We start from the raw sequence: 7,506 nt of genomic DNA on the forward strand, positions 1-7,506 counted from the left end.
GGATAAAGTACCGCTCTCGTTTGGGGGAGGCTTACGTCAATGTTATATTCATGCCCCAATCAGGAGCTCTCTAGAGAAATTATTATTCATAAATTTTATGCTCGACTTTCTCATGATGATCGATCCATGCTCGATACTTCTTGTACTTGTTCTTTTATGAAGAAGACTATTGAATTTAGGTGGGATCTTTTAGAAAGAATTAAACACAACTCTGAAGATTGGGAACTCGGCGAAGGTAAAGAGTCAGGTATTAAGCTTAAGTTTGGTTGTGTTAAATCTTTTATGAATACCGATGCCTTTCACAAGTTTAGCACTAAATATGGACTTGACTTTGAGATAGTAGCCTCTATTTGTGAATCATTTGCTAGTCATGTTGATCTCCCTAAGGAGAAGTGGTTTAAATATCACCCCCTATTAAAGAAGAAATTAAAGAACCAGTCATAGTCAAAGATGAAACTATTATTTACAATGTTGATCCAGTTGTGCCTACTGCTTATATTGAAAAACCACCTTTCCCTGTTAGGATAAAGGAACATGCTAAGGTTTCAACTGTGGTTCATAAAAGTAATATTTAAGCACCTACATCTCTTGAGAAAATTAGAGTAGAACCTAGTGTTGCTATGGTTAAAGATCTCCTGGTAGAAAATATTGATGGGCATGTTATTTACTTCTGTGATGAAGCTACTAGAATTGCTAAACCTAATGAAAAAGATAAACATAGACCTATTCTTGGCATGCCTGTTGTCTCAGTTAAAATAGGAGATCGTTGTTATCATGGTTTATGTGACTTAGGTGCTAGCGTGAGTGCTATTCCTTTTAGTTTATACCAAGAAATCATGACAAGGCTTGTCTTGTAGCTCAAGGCTACACACAGGTTGAAGGCATTGATTTCGATGAGACTTTTGCACCTGTTGCTAGACTTGAGGCTATTCACATATTGCTTGCTTGTGCTAACCATCATGATATCATCTTATATAAAATGGATGTGAAAAGTGCATTCCTCAATGGTAAGCTTGAGGAAGAAGTATATGTTCCTCAACCCCCAGGTTTTAAAGATCCTAAGCATCCCGACAAAGTCTTTAGACTCAACAAGGCCCTCTATGGCCTCAAGCAGGCCCCTCGGGCGTGGTATGATACACTGGAGGAATTCCTCATGAAGAAAGGCTTCAAACTCGATTCACTTGAACCAACTCTTTTCACCAAAACTTATGATGACGAATTATTCGTGTGCCAAATATATGTAGACGATATTATCTTTGGCTATACTAACCAACGTTACAGTGACGAATTTGCCTACATGATGAGTGAAGAATATCAAATATCTATGATGGGAGAATTGAAATTCTTCTTAGGTCTTCAAATTCGCCAACGGCGCAATGGTATCTTCATATGTCAAGAGAAATACCTCAAGGATGTGCTGAGGAAATTCGACATGCAAGATTGCAAAGGCGTCAAAATCCCTATGTCCACTAATGGCCATCTATGCACCGATGAAAATGGTAATGACTTCGATCAAAAGGTATACCACTCCATGATTGGCTCTCAGGAGGTTTAGGTGCTTTAATATTACTTTTCGACTGACGATTCTTTGTTGACTATATATAGGTAAAATTGTGTCTATCATAGCTTGCCACAGAACTAGTCAAGGTTTGTTGAACATTTAACGGTTTAAAAGTTATTAAAAACTATGAAATAAATAGGAGAGGCTCACTCTAATATAATAAGATAATCCAACAGTGTGATCGTGAAAATATGCATTGATGTGTCCTCGGCGAAAAAAACAAGCATTTCAGCTCACTCCAGGATCAATATATACTGAACATTTGTTATTTTTGTCCAGGACACATCCTGACATATTTTTTCAATCCCACCATTGGATCATGTTATATTATAGGTGTGTTGGTTCGGTATTTTTTTCAAAAAATTTGAGAACTTTTACACTGTCGAAAACCTTAACTAGTTCTGTGGTAAGCTATTGTCGAAAATCCTACTCCTATATATTTGAGTTTTCAATGTCCACAACAGCATTCACTTATTGTTATTTCATCTAGTTGATTTTCGTCTTAGTGAATGTGATCGGACCCTTTTCCCCCTCTATGCTAAGCTCAACCCAGTCTGTTCACAAATTCTTCATGTGCGTTCTATTTGAAACTCGTTCAAAGTCTTCACTGTGTCCTTGACAGTTGAAGAATTTGCGAGCTAAATGTTAAATTTTTCATATATGAATTTTTGGCTGTTGCCGCTCAAACCGTCCCGCTTCCCACGATGGATTAAACTAATCACCCACAACCCCCCACGATCTCCACCGCTCTGTACGTGGATGACACATGTCGTTAGAATAGCAAGGGTCAGGGGCATGTTCGTCCAAAATCTTCGGGCGAGCAGTTTTTCACTGCGGCTATAAATACCCCTCACCCTCCTCATACTTCATTTACTCCGCTTGACCTCAACTCCCCTCGCTTGAGCTCTCAGACCTAGCACCGCCAGTACACTCCACCATCGTCGGCGAGGAAGTGATGAGGACATCAATACCATTGTTACACCCACAGCCCCTACTGCTACATATACTGAACCAATTACTAGAGCTCGCGCACGCTAATTAAATTATCACGTACTTTCGTTTCTTGGTAATGATTCTAATGTTCATGAGAATATGATGCTACCTAAATTGGATACATTTGTTTTGCTTAGAAATGATGGGCCTGGCGTGGATAAGAGAGATGAACACTGGAGCAAGACCAAGCATGGAGATGATGGCATGCGCAAGGGGAACAAGAACGGAATTAGAAGTGATGATTTCAGGACTTTGAAGGCACCATAATGAGTGCATGAAGCCTTGGATGAAATATACAAGATGCCACTTCATAAGTTTCGTCCAGAGGCTATTCTAGGTGTTGCGCCACCTTATTATTGGGCCAGGCCCATGCAATTTCAAAATAGTTAAGTATAGGCTATTTTTAGAGTCCGTATGTGTGGAAACAAGAGTTAGGGTTGGTTTCAGACCCCTCCTCCTAGGGCCACGAAATCCCCCCCTCTTCCTCCATATATACAACCCTTAGGGCATCGTTTAGACTTTGGGTTTTGTTTAGATTAAAAGTTTGCCATAGCTGCAACTTCGCGTACTTCATTTGTGTTCAACGACCGGACCAAGGCGTCACAGAACCCCACCTTGATCAATAAAGCTTTCATCTTATATTCGTAATATCCAGATTGCAATCTCAGTTTCTTGCTTGTTATTCGTTTGCTTGCAGAAAATAGACCCTCGTGGTCAGGTTGATCGTGCTCCGGCGTGGTCAATAACCCCTCGGAAGTTGGTTTAGCGATTGCTAAGGCGCGACGTCTTCGCATGTTCGTAGTCGGATCATCAAAGTCGACTCCCACAGAAAAGGATAGCTATCTCATCGAAACATCGGGACCCCTTTGCCTCTATCAGGAAGAGCTTCATTGCCTCGACCTCGTCGCTGTCGTACTCGCGCCGGCCGCAGAAATCTTCACTCCACCACCACTGTAGCTGTCGCTCGCCGCCGAGTTAGGGCGTCCAAGATCTGAACTGATGAACTTCTCCATCTCCACTCCCAATTCATCGTGTTCTTTGTCAAGGGTAATTAAAATGTAATTTTACTTCCCTACTTTGATTCTTATGATTTCCACAAAATCCTCAAAAGGTGTTTATTCTTCAACTTCCCACTCCTTGAACACCGGAATGCTTCTTTTTCTTGATTTGTTTCTCTAAGCTATGATTTCCCTCAAGATTCGTCATGTGGATTTTCAAATCTATACAACCCTGGAACCTGAGTCAAGAACGCTTAGTGAAATTCCTCAAGACATCTATGGTCAAATTTCTCAAACTTGATACTTGTTGAAAAAATTCTGAGAATGCATATGACCTCTCCAAATTCTTCGCACCTATAATCTGTTCACAGGTACAAAATGTCTGCTCTGAATCACTAGGTTCTCATCTACTTAACTCATTTGCAACGTTCCTCGAAGAAAATTTGCATACTTCCTCAGAAACATCCAAAGTTCAAAGTCCTGAAGTGAGGAAAATGGCAGATGGGAAGAGACCTCAGAAGGGAGGCAAGAGGCCTGAGACAAACACAACATTTGATATCCCTGAGGACATATCTGATAAATACTGCACACACGATCAAGAAATTCATTGAAAAGAGAACAAGATCAGTGCAAAGTGCGCATATAGAGGATTGAGAGGAGATGGGCAAAGGAATGGAGGGAATACCGCTATGTAACTCCCAAGTACATGAAGAAATTCACCGTGAACTCTCCATGTCCAAGACCACCTTTGGCTGCTGGCCAACGAGCTGATCCCACCAGCATCTGGCATGGTGAGGAATTTCCAAAAGAATGGGCCAAGTGCCAAGCAAAGCTTCAGAAAGTTGGTGCAGAGGCAGTGAGGAAATTCAGTGAGGATTCTCAAGCTACTACCGCTGAGGCCTCTGCTAGTAAAGCTGCACCAAAGAAGGCCATCCGGAAGAAGTCTGCTCTGAAGAAATCTTCAAGTGCTATGCCCTCACAGCCAAGTTCTTCAATGGCAAAGCCCTCAGGACAAATTCCTCAAGCAACTTCTTCAAGGGCAGTGCATATCCCCTCAGTTGCCACAAAATCCTCAGTGCTGCCACAAAGTCCTCAACTCCTATGCACCTTGCAACATGTCAGTGGACTGCAGGCTTTTCAATTGCCTCAGGGGCATCTGCAACTTCCTCAACTCAACAACAATCCTTAAGTGGTCCTACTCTGCTGAAGGTCAAGTCCTCACAAGAAGCAAGTGGCATTCCATGTTCCGTTTGATGATGATGAAGCTGATGATGAAGAACTGACTGAAATCATCAAAGGCAGACTGGACAGGGCTGCAAGAGTCAAGGGCAGTGATATGCCTCTTATGTTGGATCCGAAGAAGATCCTAGTTTTCATTGACATATGGCACAAAGATCCCAACACTCCACTCCCTAACTTTAACCAGACTCCTGGTCAAAGTCATATGTTGACTGCCTTCATAGGCAAAGAAAAATGGAAATTTCAGAAGGCCGGCCAAGTCAAGAAGGCCCAGTACAAGAAGGAGCGATTTCTGAGGAACAATGTTCTTACACTGTCCCCTGAAGAACTTGTCACTATTCAGAAGGAGATCAGAGACCTCAGTGATGAATTTGACAGAAATCATGCAGATTGGCTCGGTGCCAAAGTCAAATTTGTCAAGATTGCCAAGAACCTCAAGGCAGACATTGCAGCACCATCACAACAGCAAATTCCTAAGGATGAAGCATCTGCTCAGCCTACTGAAGAAACTGCAAGTGCAGCTGATGAAAATCAGGCTGCTGAAGAAGCTACTAGGGCTGTTGAAGAAATTCCAGCTCCAGAAGACAATGCCAGGGCAACCACCAATGTTGCGCCTGAAGAACAACCCAGGCCAGCTGAAGAATCTGCTATGTCTGAAGAAAATGAGAATATCAGGGCGACTGCATCAGTCATGCCTAAAGAAAATGCTCCAACTTCATCTGGTCCTCCAGCAAAATCTTCAAAGGTGAAGAAAACGAAGGCTGCAGAGCAGAAAACCGCAAAGAAGAGGAAATCATCAACCTCTGCAGAGTCCTCAGCTCCCAAGAAAGCAAGGACTTTAATGAGCTCTTTCACAGATCCAATTGATGTTATTCCTATCTCAATAGTGCCATCAAAGGAGCTCATTCCGTTTGGTGAAGAATATGTCATTCCAGATGACAATGATGAAGAAAATCCTTCTGCTGCTTCCTTAGAGCAGTTGGATGAAGAAATTGATGTGGAAGATGTTGTTTCCACACCATTGGTATCATCGCCTGTGCCTCAGTTCACTGCTGAAGAGGCGGGCATTGAAGAGATTGAATAAGATGTGTACACCGGCTCTACAACCCATGTACTGAATGATGACTATTGGGAAAATCTTCACCCCAACTCTCCAATTGCCACACCTTTGCATCCAATTCCTCAGTCCCATATGCAGACTGAAGAAATATTAACACGGTCTGAAGGATGTCCAACTTCTCTCCAGTCCATACCTGAATAAATTCCAGCTGCAACAGCTGAAGAAATAGAGAATCAGACTGTTGCGGAAGAACTGATACGTCCATTTTGCATCATGCTTTTATATCTATATTTATTGCATTATGGGCTGTTATTACACGTTATGTCACAATACTTATGCCTATTCTCTCTTATTTTATAAGGTTTACATGAAGAGGGAGAATGCCGGCAGCTGGAAATCTGGGCTGGAAAAGGAGCAAATATTAGACACCTATTCTGCACAGCTCCAAAAGTCCTGAAACTTCACGGAAGTTATTTTTGGAATTAATAAAAAATACTGGCGAAAGAAAGTACCAGAGGGGGCCCACAGCCTGGCCACGAGGGTGGGGCGCGCCCCACCCTCCTAGGCGCGCCCCTGCCTCGTGGGCCCCCTGGAAGGCCTCCAGTGCCCATCTTCTGCTATATGAAGTCTTTTACCCTGGAAAAAATCATAAGCAAGCTTTCAGGAAGAAACTCCGCCGCCACGAGGCGGAATCTTGGCGGAACCAATCTAGGGCTCCGGCAGAGCTGTTCTGCCAGGGAAACTTTCCTCCGGGAGGGGGAAATCATCGCCATCATCATCACCAACGATCCTCTCATCGGGAGGGGGTCAATATCCATCAACATCTTCACCAGCACCATCTCGTCTCAAACCCTAGTTCATCTCTTGTATCCAATCTTTGTCCCAAAGCCTCAGATTGGTACCTGTGGGTTGCTAGTAGTGTTGATTACTCCTTGTAGTTGATGCTAGTTGGTTTATTTGGTGGAAGATCATATGTTCAGATCCTTTATGCATATTAATACCCCTCTGATTATGAACATGAATATGATTTGTGAGTAGTTACGCTTGTTCCTGAGGACATGGGAGAAGTCTTGCTATAAGTAGTCATGTGAATTTGGTATTCGTTCGATATGAGATGTATGTTTTCTCTCCTCTAGTGGTGTTATGTGAACGTCGACTACATGACACTTCACCATTATTTGGGCCTAGAGGAAGGCATTGGGAAGTAATAAATAGATGATGGGTTGCTAGAGTGACAGATGCTTAAACCCTAGTTTATGTGTTGCTTCGTAAGGGGCTGATTTGGATCCATATGTTTCATGCTATGGTTAGGTTTACCTTAATACTTCTCTTGTAGTTGCGGATGCTTGCAATAGGGGTTAATCATAAAGTGGGATGCTTGTCGAAGAAAGTACAGTACCCAAGTACCGGTCCACCCACATACCAAATTATCAAAGTAACGAACGCGAATCATATGAGCGTGATGAGAACTAGCGTCCTCGGGAGCGCTTTTCTCTATATAAGAGTTTGTCCAGGCTTGTCCTTTGCTACAAAAAGGATTGGGCCATGTTGATGCACCTTATTTACTTTCATTACTTGTTACTCGTTACAAATTACCTTATCACAAAACTATCGGTTATCGATAATTTCAGTGCTTGCAGAGAATACCTTACTGA

This window comes from Triticum aestivum, chromosome 6D (genome assembly GCF_018294505.1).
Source record: "Triticum aestivum cultivar Chinese Spring chromosome 6D, IWGSC CS RefSeq v2.1, whole genome shotgun sequence".
In the NCBI taxonomy this organism is placed as follows: Eukaryota; Viridiplantae; Streptophyta; class Magnoliopsida; order Poales; family Poaceae; genus Triticum; species Triticum aestivum.